The sequence below is a fragment of the Cricetulus griseus genome, chromosome 6 (assembly GCF_003668045.3).
Source record: "Cricetulus griseus strain 17A/GY chromosome 6, alternate assembly CriGri-PICRH-1.0, whole genome shotgun sequence".
In the NCBI taxonomy this organism is placed as follows: Eukaryota; Metazoa; Chordata; class Mammalia; order Rodentia; family Cricetidae; genus Cricetulus; species Cricetulus griseus.
Window position 1 is genome coordinate 116326515 of NC_048599.1, and position 22001 is coordinate 116348515.

The 22001-nt window shown below is 43.3% G+C and overlaps 1 protein-coding gene across 3 annotated transcripts in view; it reads left to right on the plus strand.

Moving 5' to 3' along the window:
- Acvr1 (activin A receptor type 1) overlaps window positions 1–22001 on the plus strand; it is a 119240-nt gene that overhangs the window by 14708 nt on the left and 82531 nt on the right. The window contains exon 2 of one of the 3 annotated variants that reach the window (XM_035446228.1): window positions 6628–6705. The exons of the other annotated variants lie outside the window; for them this stretch is intronic. The gene's annotated coding sequence lies outside the window, so the exon portion shown is untranslated. The remainder of the gene's footprint in view (window positions 1–6627; window positions 6706–22001) is intronic. 3 annotated transcript variants of the gene reach the window in all.

Genomic DNA, 22001 nt, shown 5'->3' on the forward strand with positions numbered 1-22001 from the left:
CTATTTTCTAAAATATTGACGTGTGTGTGTGTGTGTGTGTGTGTGTGTGTGTGTGTGTGTGTGTGTGTGTGTGTAAACCAGAGGTCAGTGTAGAGTACCTTTTTTCCATTACTCTCCACCTTTATTTTTTGTGACAGAGTCTCTCATTGAAACTAAAGCACTTTAGATTTGGCTGGCCAACGAGCTTCAGGGATCTTCCTTTCCCTGAGCGACAAAGCTGGGTTTAAGGGCATGTGTTACCGTGCCTCGTTTTGACATGGGTTCTGGGGATCTGAACTCAGGTCCCTGTGCTTGTGTAGCACGATTTACTGACTGAGCCATCTCGACAACACCCATAAATGTTTCTTGAAACCTAAATCAGGGGGCAAGCTGCCTCAGCAGGTAAAGGCAAGCATAGGGATTTGAGTTCTGTCCCTGGACCTCATGTGGAGCGAGGGAATCAACTCAATCAACATAGTTGTCCTCTGACTCCCGATGAGTGCATGCTGTGGTTTGCCCCACCTCCCTTGTGCACACACAGTAGTAATAATTTTTTTAAAAAAATTAAAGAAAAATCAGGAACTTAAATCACGCTGAGGGAGTTCCTTCCATAAAAGGTCCCCAAATAAGTGTGAGAAACACATTGTCTCCGATAGTGTAGAAGGTACTCGGAGAGTTCTGAAGTGTCTGTGATGAGGAAAACCATTAACTTAATCACTTTTACTGGGACATCCCTGGGGTCTTCCAAATTTATTCCACAGAGGAACCAGTGCAGCTGTTAACACCCCAGGCTTAGCGGACTGCCTTCTGCAGAGCACTTTCTGGGAAAGGCAGCCTTGCTTCCCAGGCTCTCAACACTGCTTTCTCTGTGCTGGGAGGCCAGCTGTCTGGACTTGCCTGGGAATCAGGGATGTCCTGGGATATAGGACTTTTAGTATTGAGGTTCCGAGCCAAAGCTGGAGCTCTGTTTGTTTACCATACATAGGAATTTTCCTTTTTCCTTAAATACCAGCCCCAACCACACTCTGATGGAGTGGTTCCCAGTCTTGTTTGCATCCCTGTGCCCCATCCCAGTTGCTGAGCCCGTGACTAAATTGGTCTGGGATACCATGGAATGTTTCAAAGGTCCCCCAAGTTATCCTATCATGTATGAAAGTTGTTCAAAGCAATTAAATGTGTGGAAATGTAGTCTTGATGTGCCACTTATGGATTGATTTTAATATGCAATAGAAAAGAACATTATCCATTAAAAAGAAAAGAGTCGAAATGCTATTTAGCAGAATGCCAGGGGACCAGCAGTCCTCCAGGCCCTCCACTGTGGGAACACTCAAGGAAGAATGACAGGCTGGAAGGACAGTGAGGAATACAGGCATCTATTTAGCAATGGGTGTGGCTTTAGAGGTTTTAAGGCTGTTTGGAATGCTGAATTGATGAGATGTGGCATCAGACAGGGAAGGTGGGATCTGGGAGGGGTCAGTGTCTGAGGTAATTAGCAGTAGGTGAACACTGGTAGGTGACTTGGACTGGTTGGCCTTGGGGCATATGGAAGAACTGTCTAGAATGGCCAGCCCAGACAGCACCTGGACAGGGTCAGATAAGCACTTATACCTAGTGCAGGCAGCAGCAGGGAAGTTGGAGTGGGGGTGGGGGGGAACCAGTCTGCAGGGAGATAGGTCAGAGAGTAGATCTGCCCTGGAGTCTGGTGTGAGTGTCTGGAGAAGAGCAGTGTGGGGACAGCTAGGAGGTGGCTGGTACACTAGGGAGAGTGCTTGCAGCAGATGACCTTCTAAGCCCATGCTTGAGCCATGAGGCTAGGTTTGTGTTGGTCATTTACAAGGTCTTTAGTGCTTTTTCTGTAGACTTAAAATGAAGTCAAGTTGTAATGGGTCCAGAAGGAGGAGGTAGTAGCTAGCTGAAACTAAGGACTTTTCTAGAAGTTTTTGCTAAAGAAAGGCCCAAAGTGATACTGGACCTTAGGAGATAAGCCCTGGCCTGATGATCAGACACTTGCTTATTCATGGAGGCTATCCACAGGGAGGGTTGGATATTCACAGGAGTCGACAGAGCCTCCCAGGGCTCCAGGAAACTGTTTTGGGACATGGCCAGCTAATATGCCCTCCCCCCTCCACTTTTTCACTGATGCTTCTCTTGTCATTTCCTGGACACAACAATTGAAAGGTCAGAATTCACGTGTTTTTAAATGTCTTTAAGGATTCTTTTTATGGTGGTGATAAGATAGTATGTGATAAGAGTCCAACCTTTGTTCCCCTCACTCACTTCTGAGCTTACATAGAGCATGACATTGGTGATCCTCTCAGGCACCTCATGCAGGAAGCAAGGCTGACAATAGGATTATTGCACTTTTCAGGAAAGGAATGCTTTGGAGTTTATATATAGTAAGAATAGGACTTGATGGTGATTAATGATTTTCAAGATGAATCCAGGATGCAAACACAACTTCTGGTGTGTTTTTTTTTTTTTTTCCCCATTATATTGATGGAGAGTATGTTTTAAATTTTTGTTTTCTGTTTCCAGTGTTCATAGTTGTTTTTGTTTGTTTGTTTTTAAACTGAATTATTCATTCACTCACTGCTACTCTAGGACCTTGGGTGGCAGTAGTAATGGTGGGTAGAGGGGGACTTCCCATTCATATGATGCTTCCCATTACCTTTGAGTGATAGAGTCACAGGAGTACACCAGCAGGATTGACAGAGGCGTGATGCATACATCATATAGCTTGAACTTGTGTCATAAGTAGACCATGCAATTATCTTGAGGTCAGTCCGATGTTATCATTTTGCATGTTTTTTGTAAACATTTAAAGTATGCCTGGCCTTTCTCAGCCTGTTTTGGCATTCCCTCTTCGATGTCTTTGATTTATGAGGAATCTGTGTCCTAATAAATCCAGTGTAAGTCGAAAACATCCAAAGTCAAAAGGCATTTTAACCTGGCAACAGCTTGGGTTAGCCACATATTATTCTATAGAATATAGGTGTTTGGCCTTAAGCCCAGCTGAGAAAGGAATGGATATCTTACCTATTATTAGTCTGGGGAAAGATCAAAATTCACATCGAAAACCAAAACAATAAAACCATTTATTTGTGTGTGTGTGTGTGTGTGTGTGTGTGTGTGTGTGTGTGTACGTGTACTTGCTTCCGTGGCACATTTGTAGAGATCAGAGGACAACTTTGGGGAGCTGGGTTTCTTCTTCAGCTGTGGGTTTCAGGGATTGAATTCAGGTCATCAGACTTTGCTGTTAGTGTCCTTACCCATTGGGCTGTTTTAATAATCTTCCAATTTCATCTCTTCTCTTCTCTTCTCTTCTCTTCTCTTCTCTTCTCTTCTCTTCTCTTCTCTTCTCCCTCTTCCTCTTTTCATCCCTCCATCCTTCCATCCTTCCATCTTTCCCTCCCATCCTCCAATTCTTCCTTTTCTTTTTTTCTGAGGCTGGTCTTTCTCTATGTAGTCCTAGCTGTCTTGGAGTTCACTATGTAGACCAGGCTAGCCTCAAACTCAGAGATCCACCTCTCGTGGCCTTTTTTGAGACAGGATGTCATTATATAGGTCTTTGTAGATCAGGCTGACCTTGAACAGACTGAAATCAGGCCGCCTCTGCTTCCCTAGTGCTGGATTAAAGTTGTGCATCACCATTCTTGACCTCACGTTGAAAGAAACATTTATTATTCTTTGTGTATGATGTATGGGTAGGTGTATGCATGCCATGGCAGGCATGTGGAGGTCAGAGGATAACTCTGTGGAGTCAACTGTCTCTTTCCACCTGTAATGTGGATTCCAGGCATGGAACCTGGATTACCAGGCTTATCAGGCAAGTAAGTGCCCTTACCTACTGGTTTCCAGATTCCCATTTCTAAGTATGGTTTATAGGATCTATTAAATGCTCATTCTCTTCAACCTACTGTAAGGGAAAAAGCAATGGATTATAGGATCTAGTAATGGCACACACATTTCCACCTATTATAAGGTTAAAAAAAAAAAGTCATTAAGTTGAGCCATCATAAACCAGACTGTGTGTGTGTGTGTGTGTGTGTGTGTGTGTGTGTGTGTGTGTTCTAATACCATCCTTTGTGTAGAGGCTGCCTCTGTATGAGAGCCTCTCATGAACTGTGGAGCAGGGACAAACACAGAGAATGGTCAAACCCCTTCAAGGAGCTAAAGATCTAGAAAAACCTATCTTGTTCAGTAACATGTTCAGTTACAGGGCATGTCATGCACATTCTGGTTACATGTTGAGAACCACGAGGGTCATTATAGTGCTATACTTTTTTCTTTTTAATCACAGTGAACCACTGTCAAGTATGCATATATGTATGTAGGTATATATTTTTTATGAGTCATTAAATCGACAATATTAGGATTTGGAGATTGGGAATGATTAGAGAATAAAGAAATGGAATTGGTGAATTAGAATAAGAGTCAGTGGTTTGGTTAGTGACGGGTTTTGGCTGAGCAGTAGACAGTTGAAAGTAGGAAAGAGCCACTCGGGAAGATGGGAAGACAGAGGGGAGCACACCTGTGGGGCCTGAGGATGAGGTGGGAGGGAGTCAGTCCACTGTCTTAGAAGGAAATACTGTAGGCTTTTTTCTTACCTAGATTACAGCTGCAGGATGACAAAAGCATACAGTATTTTTTTCCTGTCTCTACTAAGGGCTGGTAGAGTAGAGTCTCTTTTGTGAAATTCAGTTTGCATTGCAGTTTTTTTTTTCTTTTTCTTTTTTATTTCTTAGGGTATCCTGGGCTGAAGAAAAGTCATAAAAAATTGGACTCTTTTTTTTTCTTGTGTTTATATTAAAATCTCAGGCTGTTTCATTATGAAGGAAGGAACATTTTAGTCATCAGAGAGATGGAGGAGGATGAGTTAATGTTTGGTCATCAGAAGATGTAGCATTAAGAGCTTATTTCTTTTGGGAGGAGCAAAGGGCAAAATATGAGTCAGACAGACTATTAAGTCATTTCCCTCCACTTGATTCGGCTACCCTCCGGCTAAAAGACCACAGACCCAGCAAGTCCAAATCAGAAGGTAATGCATGCTGCTGTTAAGAGTGTGGACTTTGCCTTATGGGAAGACCTTCCTCCAACAGTACATATGGTGGTCTACCATAGCTATGATTCCTAAGAAGTTGGCATTTTATTTATTTATTCACACTGTAGCTCAGGCTGGTCTAAAACCCACAAAGTACCCCACATCAGCTTTGAACCTGAGCTGTACTCCTGCCTCAGTCTCCCCACTGATGGCATTCCAGGAGTCATGCCTTAAAGTTGACATGTCTGATGATGGAGGTACATGTGAGTTGTTCACTTAGGGAACATGCTCTAGTCATACATATTATAGTTGTTCATGCAATAGGGATCATACTGTAGTTGTTCATGTTTTAGGGATCATGCTATAGTTTTTTATGCTATAGGGATCATGTTATAGTTGTTCATGCTCTAGGGGACATGCTATAGTTGTACATACTGTAGTTTTTCATGCTCTAGGAGGCATGCTATAGTTGGTTGAAACCACCAAGTGCCATTTATGATTCCGACTAGACAGTTTTCTCTCTTGTGATGAGGCATTAAAAGGTACTGGACTAGTTTGTAACAGTGGGAGAGTGTAAGTGTATTTTGTGGATAAAGACACTTTTTGGTGCACTTGATATTTCTTAGTCCTGTGGCAGAATCATTGATCTCTTTGTGCCTGATGGTAAATTCTGTTATTTTATTTTTTAATTTTGGGTAGCTCAATCTGGCTCGGAACATACTATGTACATCAGGAGGCTGGCTTTGGAATGACAGAGATCTGACAGCTTCTACCTCCTTGGTGTTGGGATTCAAGTTATGTGTTACCATACCTGTCAATAAAATTCCACTTCGATGGAGATTGAAATGGTTACCCCAATATTTGTGTAAATCCAGGAAAGGTAACTAGATATATTTCTCTGAAAAAGGAGAATGGAATGATAGTAATTAAGAAATACCTCATTCTTTATTTTCAGATCTGTTTGATTCAAGTTCATGCTTTTTAAACTTTTTCTTTTGTCTTTGAATACTAACTTTTTTTTCAGGTTTTGTGCTAATGACACAAGGCCCAGAGGTGCTATTGCTGGCTTCAAGAGAATTCACAGCTTGGGGAGGGAGCCATGCATATAGGTGTCTGGATTCAGTTTCACAGGGGTAGAAGGTGTGCAGGGTACAGCAGAGATCCATGGGGGAAACACCCACTTGCTTTGGGGAAAGCATGTAGGCAAGGTCTTTACAAGGGGGTTATTAAGGTAGTAAGACTTTAGGTGACAAGTTTGCCTTATGATGTAAGGAAGGGTACTCCAGAATGGAGAACATTCCACACAGAGGTGGAGGGCCTAGCAGGAAAACATGGCGCATGCTGGGAACTTGAGATAGTTTAGTTAAACAATAGATTACAGTATGTGTGTCCTAATGGCGGTGCTGGGATGCAGGGCTGGAGAGGTGAGGAGGGGTTCCCTCCCCAAGACTGCTTACTGTTTGCTGAACAATTCAGACGCTCTCCAACTTTGTTCCTGTTGGAGAAGTGTAGTCAGGAAAGAGATTTGATTAGATTTGAATTTTGGAATGATCCCTAGCAACAGTTTTGAGGTTTGGCTGTTTAGGATTTTTTTTTTTTTTCTTTAGCAGGCACAGTATAACCCCAGCACACCTGTAGCCCCAGCACACAGGAGGTTGAGGCAGCAGGAGGATTGATGTCTGTAGGTGAGTCTGGTCTATTTAGAGAGACCCTGCTTCTTTTCACTTAAAGGAAGCTCTTCATGGCTTCTCTCAGCCGACCAAATTGGCAGTGTCTATTCCTGAGGTTTGAGCCCATTAGTAAGTAACAATGAAGGGCTACCTGAGCAGAACCCCATGATGACATCTGAAAGCTCTTCAGATGACAGAGATGGCTGGGCAGCCTAAGATGCCATCGAACTTCTCTGAGCTGCACGGAGTTGGAAGCTTATGAACTATTTCCGTATTGTCATTTTTTACATCCATGTTTGTTTTGTATAGTCCAAACTGCTATATTTGGGAGGGTCACATTGTTCTACTCACTGAGTCTGGCTATCAACAGAAATCTGAAATTGTTTCTTGGGTGCTACTGCTTGGTCCTTGTTCCCTTGTCCTCTGCTTGTTACTTGTCTTTTGTTCTCTGCCAGGTGTAGGACCTTATGATGATGATGATGATGATGATGATGATGATTATTGCTATTTTATTTCCTAGTTTGTCTGCTCCTGTTCATATCAATAGACTTTGTGTGTGTGTATGTATCATATCCATCATTTTTGGAAAGATTTGAGTTCTAATCATTACCCTTGTGATAGTTTTAATGTAATTGGCCCCCATAAGGCCACAGGAAGTGGCTCTATTGGGAGACATGGCTTTGTTGGAGTAGGTGTGACCTTACTGGAGGAAGTGTGTCACTGTGGGAGTGGGTTATGGTCTCGTATATGCCAGCTACTCCCAGTGAGAGAGACCATTTTCCTGTTGTCTGAAAGATGTCACCAGCACCATGTCTGCCTACATGCTGCCATGCTGTCTGCCATGATGATAATGGACTGAACCACTGAACTGGGAGGCACTACCTCAATTAAGTGTTTTCCTTCAAAGAGTTGCCGAGGTCATGGTGTCTCTTTATAGCAGTAGAAACCCAAACACAACCCTTTATATAGAAACTTAGTAGGTATGTTTCTTCAACTTTCTGTCTATGTTAAATCACAAATATTTCATAAGAGATTTTGTTATATGCTTTGCTAACTAGCCAGATGTGTGCATTCCCTTGACCTGACAATGTGGGGATCTTACTGGAGAAGGAAACTCTGTGACTCTTGTTTGACCTTATTGTTACTATTAAAGCTCTTAGGAGCCACTTTCTAAGTGTTTAAGATCTGCTCCCCAATCTTGCCTGGGACTTTGGTTTGTTGTCTAGAGAGTCTGGTGGAATTGTCATTGTAGTTGTTCTGAAGAAACATCTAAGTGTTAGATCAGTTTGGGTATTTCTTTGTTGACATATAGTTCTCCAAATTTTGGAATTTTCTGAAATTGCTTTTCTCTTATTTTTGAATTTCCGTTTTCAAAGATTCTCAGAACATTCATTGTCCAATAAGGTAGTTACTGACTCCAGTCTACATAGAGATGCTGCTGTCTCTAATGAATCTACCGACTTAAAATCAAGTTGAAAGTCATTGCAGGAAACGCTGACCCATGGAACAGAAGGTTAAGGTCAACTATTCTGGCAATTAAGAACAGAGCATGAAGGAGCAAAATGGTCACAATTCAAGCAGTTAGGCTTGCTCGTTATCCTTGCTGGTTTATACATGTATATTTGTGGCCTGTATCGTCTGCTAACAGTGAGTCACTTTTGAAAATGAAGTAAATGTGAATAAGTTCATGTGTAGAATACTTTGTATAATGGTGAGTAGTGTGCCAAGAGTTACTAAGCTTTGAAAAAAAAAAGTCCCTAAATTGGCTGCTTTGACACATGACTCTAGTGCTGCTAACCTTGGTAGGTTATTCAAATGCTGTACCATATTTGTTGGCTCTTCCTGGTGCTTGAGTATTCTGAACAAACACTACTTGTGTGGATACCACTAAAAAAGATAACCACACTAGTGAGTAAAGAGTATTTTCAAAGTGATTTATGATTTCCATGAGTTTCAATGCTTTGTTCCAGAAGATGACTGTCTTTGTGGAATCTAGAAGTGATGTTCTTAGTGCATTTTATTTGAAAGCACTGTTTGTTTCTCACCTATAAAACAATACGGTATTGAGATGTAAGTATTTTAGAGAATGTTACAGTAATTTGGCTACACCATAACTGAACAAGAGGTTAGTGGATTCTGGATTCTGTCACAGGACAAGGTGGTTTTTTTTGGGGGGGGGGTGTTTCGAGATAGGGAGACAGGGTTTCTCCTTGAAGCCTTGGCTGTCCTAGAACTCACTCTGAAAACCAGGCTGTCCTTGAAGTCACAGAGATTCACCTACCTCTGCCTCCCGAGTGCTGGGATTAAAGGTGTGTACTACCACTGCCTGGCTAGACAAGGTGTTTAAGAAAGCACTGGTCTATCTTGGGTAGAAAGTTTTAGTTGGACAATCTCTGGTGTAGGTGGGAGTAGTGATTACTCTGGTCTAGTCTGGTCTAGGTGGGATTGAGCTATGAGAAGAGACTCAGATTGCAGTCTGGATAGACTTGGATGGTAGTTCAGTGAGAAACCACTAAAGGAATAGATGTCAGATTATCTTTCTTTCCCCTCCTGTAATTTGTTTGTGAAGTAGTTAAGGTTAGGAAAACCAGAGGCGGTATTGTTTAGCTTGTCCAGACCTTTCTTCAGTTTGCTAGAAATGCTTCTTTTATACTGCTGTTCATGTAATCTTTCCAGTCAGCCCACACAACTCCTTGGCCAGTGTATGAGCTGGCCATTTTGTATCTAGAAAAACTTTTAAACTGCTTTTAAGATAGGGGGTGTTTCCTTTCAGACTCTCCACATCCTCTAACACTGAAGATACTGTCTCACCTGCTCATTTTTGTATAACATGCTCTACAAATCCAGGTAACATTCATTTGCTGATGCTCACTGTCAGTGAGACATCGCCTGTGTTGCACACAGCTAGGGGCATCTTTTCTCCAGCCCATGTCTGGGACAGCAGCTGGGAGCATTTGGAGACTGGATCCCTCTGACAGTTTATTCTTTCCATCCCCTCACGGCTGGCTGCCCATGCTGTCAAGCTGAAAGCTCAGCTGGGATTGTTGACTGAAACACCTACCTGTAGTACCTCCATACAGGCTGTTTGAGCTTCTTCAGAACATGGCATCCAAGAGCAGGTATCTCAAGAGACAGAAAATGGAAGTTGCAAGCTTTTTAAGACTTGGTCCTAGAAACTGTTGAGCTGTCATAGAGCCTGAATTCCAAGAGGGTGTAATCCCACCCTGACGGGAAGAGAGCAGAGAATTTTGGCACAGGCTTTACATGGTTGTAGCCAAGCTTCCTGCACTCTTTCGTACCTACATCGGTTCTCTCCCTCCTCACCTCATCTCTTGCCTAGTCCCAGTGCCATGTCTTTCTCCATGAAGATCCTGGCTAAAACCAGTTTATCCTTCTTATGCATCCTAAATCATTACTTGTCTAGTTCTTTTGTAGCTGTTTTTAGTAGACTCCCGAGTCTTTGAACGTAAGAACCAGGCCTCGTTTATCTTGCATACCTCATAGCAGGTTCATTCCTTGAATGGAGCATTCAATGTCAAAGCAGGTCTCAGAGTGAGAGCCAGATGGGTTGGGAGTTATCAGTGGTTGAGTAGGGAATTGTCATGAACAAATCAAAAGCTTCCCACTGGAATAGAGATTGTTTCTGATGTTGAATTTTAAAGCTTTAAAAAATTGTCTCTCCATTACAAAGCAGTTGTAAGGGGAAAGTTCTAAGCCTCCCCTCCCCCCACATTGTCACAGCATTAAAGGAGAATAGAGTAGGTTGGGGGTTTTTTGCTGTTAACCACCTTTTAGCCCAGGTCAGTCTTTGACCTGACACTCAGAAGTTTATTACTTTTTTAAAAATTTCTTGAAAACTACTCGTTTTAGTCCTCACTGGGTCAATTTAGTGAGTAACACCCAAGATTACAAATAAAAGGAAACAGAAGCTTTGGATAAAAATTCATGTCTTGCAAGGATAAGAATTATTTCATGCAATTTTCAATTTTAGTTTTATACATGCATTACTGGTAATGAGTTGAAATATAAAATACATTTTCTATTTTAATTAGAGATAAAAAGTTTACCAGAGGCCTTATGTATAAAATGCCTTGTAAACTCTGATCTTATGGTTTATTTCTTTTTCTTTAATTCTTTCAAAGCCCTTTCCTAGGGGTTTACCCACCATCCCCTCCCATGAGCCCACAGGCATGTTTTGTTTTTCTCAATCCTTTGTTTTTTTCTTTCTGTTTCAGCCATCCTTCCTTCCCCACATTTCTTCCTAGGTGTGGCAAGCACATGCCTATAATCCCAGTATTTGTAGAGACAGAAGAATCAGGAGTTCGAGGCTAGTTTGCATTATATGAGACCAAAAATGACCTAATTTTTCAGCATATGCTGCTGTTTTTCTTCCCTTTTGGAGACTTTCAACAGCCCCCTGCTCTCAAGAAAAAAAGGAAGATTTAGCTTGTTCCCTTTTTCTGCTGGTGTGTGTGTGTGTGTGTGTGTGTGTGTGTGTGTGTGTGTGTGTGTGTCTGTGTCTGTGTGTGTCCCCATCCAATGGAGCTTGTGGTAGTCAGAGGACATTGAAAGTTGGTTCTTCTCTTCCACCTTGTTGGAAGCTGTTGTTGGCTGCTGTGTATGCCAAGCTAGCTGGCTGGGGGTGGGGGGGTTCCTCCTCTCTCTGTCTTCCCTCATGCAGTGCAAGTACTGGAAATATGGGACTCAATGTCTGGTTTACATGGTTTCTGGGATCCAAACTGAGGTCCTGACATTTGATTTACATACTGAGCCATTCTTAGGAGCCATGCGGGATAGTGCTTAGTTTTACAAGGCAAAGAGTTCTCTCAAACAAGTAAGTTGGGAAGTGTTAGTCAGAGAGGCAGGGTGATGACTGGGAACTGGTGCAGAATTAACTGGGACCAGTAGAGCTAAGGGGTGGAGGAAATGGAGATCAGGAAGAATGGGGACGACAACGATGACAGAAATGGGGAAACATTTCAGGAAGAATTCAGAGAAGAAAAATTTACTTGAATTTCAGAACAGAAACATAAAAATTAATTTGCTATTGCTGCTATGCCAAGTTATGACATTTTTAATCTCAGGAACACAAGGGTTTATTCCCTTACAGTTTTGTAGACTCTCTGGGAGAATTTGCTTCCTGAGACTTGTGTCCTCTTCTGTCTGTGAAGAACATTTTTTTTTTTTTTTTCAGTCTCTGTTGTAGTCTCATCACTTTCTCTCTGGAGTTACAATCCTCCCTGCCTCCCTCTTTAAGGAAGCTTGTGGTTATATTTAGGGCCCACCAGGATAATCTAGGATAATCAGCTCACCTCCAAATCCTTATTTAATTGCATCTGCAGAGTCCCTTGTCATATATGGCAGCACTCACGGGTTCTGGAGATAAGGATGTGGACACTCCGGTTTTGTTTTTCAAGGATTTTTCTTGACAAAGAGAAGTACTATCAGGCATTCCAAGCTAGCCCCACTCTCCTTTTTAATATTATGTTAATATTCCTGCCACAGCACATTGTGGTTTTATTTTCTTGTAGGAGCTTGTCTACTGAGTCCCCATTCACTAATAAAACTAGTCGAGTCAAGATTGACTTGGGGCTGCTGTTTAGCCCAAGAACACATTGAGCTTTTGTGTCTTTTCGTGTGTGGTGCAGCAAGCTGCTGGCTTTCCCCATTGTTTCTTCCCTGGCCAGCTTGGCTTTTCCTTTGCTGTTTCTTCCTCTGGCTTATAGGATCCTCTTCTTTCCCACTGGCTGTCTCTTACTGGTTTCCTAAGGCAAACTTGACGACTTCTGGTGACAGGAATGAATTCTATCACAGTTGGAGGAGTCTAAAGTGTGAAGTCAAGGTTATAGCAGGGCTCTGTGCTCTGGGTGCCTGGAGGGAGGGGAGATAGATTCCTTTCTTGTTCTTTCCAGTTCTATCCAGTTTCATTTGGTCTGTGACTGGATAACTCCAGTCCATGCCTCCCCCTCTTCACAGGATCTTTCTGTCTCTCTCTGTAAGGACACTGCCATTGGACTTAAGGCCCACACAGATAATCCAGGATGATCTGAGACTGATATCCTTAACCTAATTAGTGTAATTAATTTGTAAAGACCTTATTCCACATAAGCTCTGTGTAGGTCAGGCCTGTTGTGGCTGTGACAAATATCTGAGAGAAACAAGTTAAAGGAAGAATGGCTTACTTTGGCTCATGTTTCCAGAAGTTGATGACCAGTTAGGCTTAGTTTCTACCGTTTCAGGATAATGGCATCAAACTGTGAACCCCTCAATGAATGAATCCATTGAGACAATGAGAGTACTCATGATGCAGTCACATCTCAAAACTTTGAACCATCATTTGGGGCCAAGCCTTGAACACACGAACCTTTAGGGGGATTCTTCCACAAACCTTACTGAAGACATTACATGCTCTTGGAATAGGATATGGACATGACTGCTAGGTGACTCAGATTATTCTATCCACATCACCTTTGCCAGCAGCCATAGATTGTTTCTTTGATTGGCATACGACACAACTTGTTTTGGTTGTGTTTGTTATGATAAAGATCGAGGGGTACCTTGGTGGATTCCATGGCATGCAAGGATGACCAAGGTGCAGGGACAAACATGCCAGGCAGACAAAGCTTAAGTGAGAAGTTTTATTAGAAAGGGAAGGGCGAGGTTGGGGGGGGGGAGGTAAAGAGGCACCGAGACAGAGAGACAGAGAGGACAGAAGAGAAGAGGGAGACAGGAAAAGTCCTGTTTGCCCCAGGGGAACTGTGGGGAAAGAGAGCAGGGAGAGCATAAGTGGACGGGTCTGTCTTTTATAAAGGGGTCCTTTGCACCTGTATGCAGACTAGTAGTCTTGGAACCCTGGGCCGATCAGGGTACTGCCTGAGTGCATTTTGCCAGGTGACAGGAGCAGGCCAGCATAATGCCTGCATCCTTAGAGTTTTGTTTTGCTAATGTCATGTCTTGTTCCTTTCTCTTTGGAGCAAAGGAGCTGCCCTTTGTATCTCTGGGCCCTTCACTGAGTGTCTGGAAAGGGAACAGAGGTGACAGACAGCACAGTGGGTGAGCAGAGAAAAGCCTGGTAACCTGGTTGGGGCTGTGGCTTTGGAGGTCTGCTGAATGAAGCTAGCTTTGAGTGTCATTGGCAGAATGGGTGGTGTCACTGTTACTTGGGAATTTGTCATGCCTTCTCCTGGAAATCTATTTTCACTGGACTCATCCTTTTTAGTGGAATTTAGCTGCATCATCCTTTCTGCTGGGATTGTAGGAATTTGTCCTCCTTACTTACCATCCCCAGAAAATACTTGAAGGTACTCAAGGTGATCTCCTGTGGTGCAGTGGAGGCTGGAGTCAGGGAGGGCAGCTGGGCACCCACAGGAGATGGTTGCTTGGTGCCATCTACTTTGCCCCTCGGATAGCTTGCTTGTGAGTATGGGTCTTTGGCTGCATTTCTGATTATGCCCTGCTTTATTTGGTTCCATTTTAAGGTTATCAAGTAGCACTTTTTTTTCTTTTCCTTTTGTCTCAGTCTTACTTTGAATGAATGGATGCTGCCACCCTAATCCTCTTAAAGTGGTGCTGTGACTTTTTAGCACAAATCATTTGGGTGGTGATTAATTTTAGCCTTCCTTGTAATTTCAAGCTGGTATTTAATGGCCAACTTCATTTTAAGTTTTATTGTAATCCACAAATCCAGTGACTGCTGAAGTCCTTGTCATGTAACCATTACTTAGAGTGACAGTGTTCCATCACCACAGACACACCATAAGGTCCATGGTACTCCTGTGCTGTGGTATCACAGAGGAGAAAGGATGCAGAGGCTGTAATACAGTGGACAGTACACTAGTTTTTCTGTGTATTTTCAGCTCTAGCATCTCTGTAGTGTTGGGCAGTGTGGAGCTGGGTGTGCTGGTCTACCACATATTCGAGTGGTGATATTATAGAAGTTACATGAACTTCTGTGAACTTGAAGTGTTTTCCATCTGTAAAAAGAAGAAAACTCATATATCATGGTGCATATTGGGAGAATAAAGTATAATAATTTTCAGATAAATCCCTAGCACAGCAATGTTTGGTACCAGAAAATATTTAGAATATTGTGTTTACTAGTATTTACTATACGGGAGGAACTGAGGCAGGAGTAATGATTTAGGAATGTTACAAATTGCCTACAGTAAGACTCTGAGTTGGGTGGTGTTCTGTTGGACATGGCAATCATGATAGCTGTGACTGTAGGTATATATTTTGTTACTCTGCAGAAAGGGAATGGCATAACCAGCCCTCTCACTAATCTGACCCATTTGTTACACTGGAGCTCCTTGAAACTCCACTTGTCATTAGTGATGGCACCTCCAAACTATCCAGTTCAGAAGTGGTTTGATTAGCATTAAATTCCTCCCATCCCTCTGCTCTCATTTTTTTTGTAGTGCTGGAGCTCAAACTCAGGACACTGTGAGTACTAGACAAGTACACTGCCACTGACCTCAGCCCAAAATTCATGTTTTCAAGGAACGACTGTTGAAGCCTGAGATTTATTCTGTATTATGGGTCTTCTGTAACAGTGATCTGATTAAATATAGTATCCTTTGAACTAGGAAATCTGAAGTTCATACAGTGAGTCTCCAGTAATAGATGAAAGGTACAGTGGATCTCTGACCAAAGTGAATATTTTAATTAAAATGTTTCTGTGTATCATATCATTTCTTTGGAGTGGGATGAAAGTATGGACGAAGTTTATCATTGTCTGACCTTGACCATTGATGTTATTGGCTGTTGATGACATTGCCTGGCTTGTCAGTTGAGTCTATAAGTAGCCTTGTATGTTCTTATGTGGAAAGCGTATTCTCAGATATGGGGTCTTTCATAGGAGTAATGTGGTTAGATGGATGGACTACTTCTGTGTAGATGTTAATGCCCTGCACATTTGCTGTTACGACTCTAATGTCTGCTACCCAGCATGGGGGTGTATGTGGATGTGGGTAGGAAAGACAGTGAACTCAGTGGGCCCATGATATCCTCTGTACTTTCAAGTTTATTTCTAATATGAGCTTTGCAAGGGTTAGGAAGTTGATTGAATAGATCTGTCCACATTTTGGAGCACCGGCGTGTCTAGCACTTTGGTAGGTCCTTCCTTGTAAGGAGTGTTGCCTTTTGTTCTGTATTGTGTGGGTTCTATTTTTTCATTTCTTAAAACAATGTTCATAGTAAGGAATGTTTCTAGAGAATGGCTTCTTCTCAAATCAAGCCAACTCCGGGGCTCTGTGATTGTCTTAAAGAAGTAGGGCAAGGTTGGCCTTCTTCCCTTCCAGTGGCACTGCAATCTGTATATTTTAGTTTGTTTTCAGCCCCAAATTGATATTTAAAAACTCATTTTCAGCTCTAGCATATCTTGTTTTCAATCTTCAGGGATCAGAAGCCAAGGATGGACAAGATGGGGGTGAGACAGAAGGCCTACTGTGGTGCTGAGAAGCTGTGTGCACGTTTCCTATTTTTGTCATGCTTGGTTGCTTGTCCTGACTTTTCTGTGGGGTGGGGTGGGGTTGGTGGGTGGGGTGGGGGTGGGGGGGAATCCTGGCTGCATTTCTGTCACCAACAGGAGAGGGAGAATTGTGGCTCTGCCAGGTCTGCAGGCGGGAGGCTATTTATAGTTCGCTGTCAGTGGCTGGGAGTCCACCCTGGTTCTGCATATGCCCTCTGTCTGAAAGTGCTGGGTGTTCTTGACCTGGACACTGCCCTTGTTGGCCAGACAGTAGTTAATGATAAAGTGGATGACTGCAGGATGCTGCGAGTGATGGCCTTGGCAGCTCATGGCACGCAGGTGCTTGTGTTGTGACCAACCTACATGTTAAGTGAAGCAGAGTAGCCCTTTCTACTGCTCTGCTCCAGGATTCCATGAGTTCCTAGCCTTTCTTGTAGCTGGACTCACTGACATGGAATGTGTGATCAGTGATTGATTGTTTTTTTTTTTTTTTTTTTCTTTCTGAGACAGGATTTCATTTTGTAGCCTAGTCTAGCTTTAAAGTCATGACGTCTCTTCTTGCCTTAGCCACTGGAGTGCTGGGACTGCATACCTAAGCCACCACACTAGCTTCCAGTCGGTTTTCTCTCTGCCATTTGTGTCACACTAAAATTTATAACACCAAGAAAAATGCAAATCATGAGCTTACCTTGCTCATCTCTCCATGAATTCAGGTCAGACGTCTGGACCTGCTTTACAGAATGGCCTGAATTAGGCCACACTTCCCATTTCCAGCTTATAGCAGGTGTAAGGGCTACAAGGAAACATTTTATTTTTTCCTGGTTTTCATGGTAAGATAGATATTTGGATGCTGTTATAGGGAGTGAAGGTGTGCATGTTTAGTTGCATTTGTAAGCCCTAGAAAGCCCAGGGAAGGTGACATTGAATGGCTGCTTCAGATCTGGGCTGACTAGTGCTCCAGCAGTGTCCCTGGGAACTTGTTCCTGTCCCTTGTCACCCCCCCTCCCAGCCCCAGCAGGCACCCAAATTCTTCCTGTGTCAGCTCTATTCTCAGGCAAGATTTCCCTTTGCGATAGCATGATTGCTGTGGCGTATTCTCCCACATTCATGCATACTGCAAAAACCAAACTTTCTTTACTCGTTGTTCCCAGTAAAGATCCCAGCACCACTGTGGCTGAGTCAGTCTAGGTCACAGCTCACCCCCAATCCAATTCAATGTGCCACATGGTGCAGTCTGTCCACCCTCAGCGTGGATTTGGAAAAAGGGGCGCCTGGAATCTCAGGTCAGATTTCAGGGGTTGTTACTGGAAAAGCTGGGATGCAGGCTGGCGAGCTGGGCAGGAATGGTTCCATAAAGCACATGTCGAGGCTCTTCTTTATTATGAATGAGCACTATTTTTGGGTCACTTGCATTTTGTTGGCTTTTACGAAGTGGTAACTCTGTTATGTCTTCTGAGTAAGTCTAGCTTTTCCCAGAAGCAGAGAGCTGAGGCCTTACTGCAGTGGTGGGTCGATCACCTTAGGGTGGCTCCATGATATGACATAGCTTGGTGAGCTCTCACACCTTATCGGTCCATCACAGATTGCTGTGAGATGGCCATTCCCCACAGGTTTTTTTTTTTGTCTCTGAAAACACATGTTCCATTTCTATGTGGCCATTCAGATTCATGTTTGGTGACTGTCTTGTCAGCTTGGGACTGGGGATCGTGGAGGACAGGCTGTGTTTTGGCAGCACTTCAAGCCTGCGGCAGCATCCTGTAGCCAGCACCATAAGCTGTATAATTTGTCCACGGAGGCCTGTGCATTATAGAGATGAAAATTCCTTCCGTGACAGCATTCATTGCTTAGCATGCAGCAATTTGGCTGTCAGAAACAGCTGGCCCTGCAGGGTGGGACAATAGAAAGGCAAGACCAGGGAGAGGCCAGTGCTTACTCAAGTCTCCCACTGTGAGAGGATCAAGTTACCTTATGGAGACTGTCATTAGGCACAGCTTCTAGGGAGCACCAGCCTGTAGCTCAGTAGCTCAGACACTTTGTGACCCCCCCCCCCCAACCAATGGAACAATAACAAAACATTAAAAGTGATTGGTTAACTTTTGCTGACACTCAGTTGTTCAGTTTTGGGGTAATGAGCATTCCTGGGGAAGCAAACACTTCTGATCTTACATGGCTGTTAGTAGCTAGCCTGTTAGAGAAAACAGTGGCTTGGGGGAAGGGCAGGAGGGATTGCTTGGGCTTACATGTTTAGGTTCTGTTGATATAGCATCAGTGTCCAAGGGACCTTCACTTGGGTCCCCATGAGTCTTGTTTGAGTATTCAGTAAAGATCAGGGTGTGCACACTTTTCAGGGAGCAGGGTGAAGGAAAGGGGCCAGTGGCTGCATGGTGGAAGCTCCTTCACCAATGTGAACTGGATGTGTGGGTAGCTCTGTGGACTTGCTGTCTCAGAGCATGATCTAACCAAACATCGAACTTCGGCTGCAGAGGAGACAGTGTCTGTGACAAGAGGATGTGCTATATGGATTTAATGGTGCCAGGTTTCTCTGTTCGTTCCTACATTAGTGATGGGCTCACTGTGTCTTATAAATGGTCTTTGCATTTACCCTTTCTGAGAAAAAAAAAAAAAACTTTAAAAAGTGATCTTCTAAATATTATTATTTAAAATTGGACTCCCTAGCAAGGAAATTTCCCAAGATATCACTTTTATTTCCACTTCTTCTGTTTTCATTAGTTTTTAGAAGCTACATGTCAAAATGGCAACAATCTTGCTACAGTTTAAAGTGACAGGGTGGCTGGTCCCTTCCCTTTTTCAGACCAACAGCATTTCAGAGGTTCAGGGTGGCTCAAGAGAAGTTTGCCTGTTGGAATTTGTTGTTTTTTCAGTGTGACTAGAGCTGTACTTTTTCCACCTTTCCCTCTATATCCGTTTCCCTTTTTATAAGATAGAGGCGGGAGTTTCCCAGATGTTGTTGGATTTAAGAGCATGTGGGGGAGGGGATAAAGCTTTCTTAATGATAAACAGAGTCAGACTGGCTGGTTCTGCACTGACAGGAAAAAGGAGAGATAAAAACTCCATTAATGGTGTGTGCACTGCCTAAGTAGCCAATAAAACAATGCTGTTCTCCCTGGAAGCCAGTCCCAGATTGGCTGTGCTTCATACCAACTGCAGGAGACGACAGCTGCAAAGAGGGCCGAGGTATTCCCAGCCAGCAGCCACAGGCACTGATTGGCCGAGGGGCGGTTCTTTTCTTCCTCTCCTCCTCCTCTTCCCTTTCCTCCTCCTTCCTTTCCCCTTCATCCTCCTCAGCCCTCCCTCCATTCCCCCCTCCTTCTTTTGCACAATTTCCCTTAGTAATGTGCACTGTTCTAGAAACGGAACCACATATCATTAAAACTTAATGGCAGTTTCCAAACTATTTGTCTGGGTCAGTTCGGATTTGTGACCATAGAAATGGATATAAATACTATTGAAAAGTTACACTCCCAAAAGTTTGCTGGAAAAGTCGCCACAACACTGTGTACCTTGTGTCCCCTTCCCAGTATGCTTGAATTTCCCAGTTCAAAGCAAATAGTACACAAACCATTGTCTCAATGATGAGATGGTTAATAGGTAAAGACACTGATGACTTGAGTTGGATTCTGGGCTCCCACATGATGGAAGGAGAGAACTTGTCTCTTCCTCTGACCTCTCTATGTGTGATGTGGTATCACATAGGCCTGTGTACATGTGATATATGAACACACACACACACACACACACACACACACACACACACACACACACACAGAGAGAGAGAGAGAGAGAGAGAGAGAGAGAGAGAGAGAGAGAGAGAGAGGTAATAATTAAAACCCCAACAACACCTATTGTCTCATTCTAGAAGACAGCAGAATGATGTCAAAGGTTGGTCTCATCAGCACTCATTCTGTGTTCTTCCTTAGCCTCTTCTCAAATGAATCCCCCCTCCGCACCCCACCCCCCTCAATGCCTTGTCACACTGAGCTCTGGGCAGAGGGGAACATTCTTCCTCAAAAACCTTAGGTTTCCAAAGGAGGAAAGAAAAATTGTACTGAGTAGAGCAGACAGTTGTATCTCTTTAAAAGAGGCGACTGACTACCAGTTACCTGCAGGTTTCAAATCTAGGTTAATTTGCCCCCCCCCCCTTTTTAAGGAACTCAGGAAGTTGGCCCCCTTAGCCTCATTTTGTAGGTGAAAGAAACATAAAGTTCAAGGAACAAACGCCCTGTCACTGAGTCTCCTCTTCCTGTTCATGGCAACATCTGGAAGGAACCATGTTGTTGCTCGCGTTTGGATATTTATGACACAGTTACAGTGCACATCCGGAAGAGGTAAATGTCCCCCATTCAGTCTGAGGCTGGCAACCCAGGACCCAAGAGTTTAAGCCTTTCTGTTGTAGAAGGATGACAGTTCTTTCTTGATGGGCAGGGCCAGGAATAAGAAGAGTGGGTACCTAAGCACTCTCAGGGAGAAGAATCTGTTCTTGTAAATGTTTTTATTTATTTGGTGTGTGTGTGTGTGTGTGTGTGTGTGTGTGTGTGTGTGTGTGTGTGTGTGTGTGTAACTTGTGGAGGGAAGAGGACAGTTTGTGCCAGTTGGTTCTCTCCTTCCATCATGTGGGTCCCAGGGACTGAACTCTGGTTGTCAGGCTTGGTGACAAGCTCCCTTTACCTGATGAGCCTTCCGGCTAGCACTGGGGGAGGTGAATCTTGAAAAAAATAGCTTGTGATATGCTCGCCTACTAGTGAGGCTTATTCATTTATCCCCATGGAATATCAAGCAGAAGGCGATTTAGATAAGAGGGAGGGACAATTACAGAATACTTTCAGGTGTAGCCTGCCTTTCATTCTTGGAAACTGCTTTCTGACTTTGGGCTATTCCAAGGTTCCTTGCTGTAAATTTCTCACTCAAAGGCCACTCCCAGGCTGCACCAAGAAGCCTAGCATTGCCAAGCATGGTTTTGTTTATCTTTTGACTACAGATGGCAAAATAAGAGCTGTGAACAAACTGCTCTTTTAGACAGGACCTTTATGTTAGGCATCCTTGGGAAAGGGTGCAACTTTTTTCCTGCTGTAATTTTTATGTAGATGGCAAATGAAAGGGGCTGCTCTTGGGAAATGTGACCCCTAGGTGATTAATATTAGATAGTGAATGGACTTTGACATGTCTCAATAGCTCTTCAGTGCAGACTGGCTTTTTCTAAATGTCAGGATATCACTGTTTCCTATTGTTTAAAGGGCTTGGGTGAATTCTAGTTGTAACACTTTTTTTTTTTCCTTTTTATACTTCACAGAATTTTAAATGGGTAGGTGTGTCCATATTGATAAAGAATGGTAATGTGTGTGGAAGACCTGGTTAGCTGGGTGGCAGGGATATGGTTTTAGTTTTCTGTTTGCTAGCTGGTGCCAGGAACACACAGGCAGTGGCTATTAATCTGAAGGTTTGCCTTTATCCTTCCAGTAAATGCCCCTGGTGGAGGGATCATTGCTTTTACCATTGTTTTCAGCCCATGTGGGGCAGAGCTAGGTTGCAGTCCTTTGTGAGAATTGCCAGGTGATTTATTATTCATTGTGGAAGTAAAGATGATCCAGGAGGGCTGACTCAGCACCAGCTTCCTCATGCCTTCTGCCCTGTCTTTCAGAGTGGGAGAAGTCAGGAGATATGGGTTGAGGTTTAAGTTGGTGAAAGGAAAATCTGTAAGGAAAGGAAGGAAATGAGTGTTATAAAAGTCAGGGCTATGGTCACAAGAGTGTCAGTAACAGTGATCCCTCGCCTTGAAATGGTAGTTCCTTCTTTCAGACTCTGTTCTGAGTGCTTTATATGTATT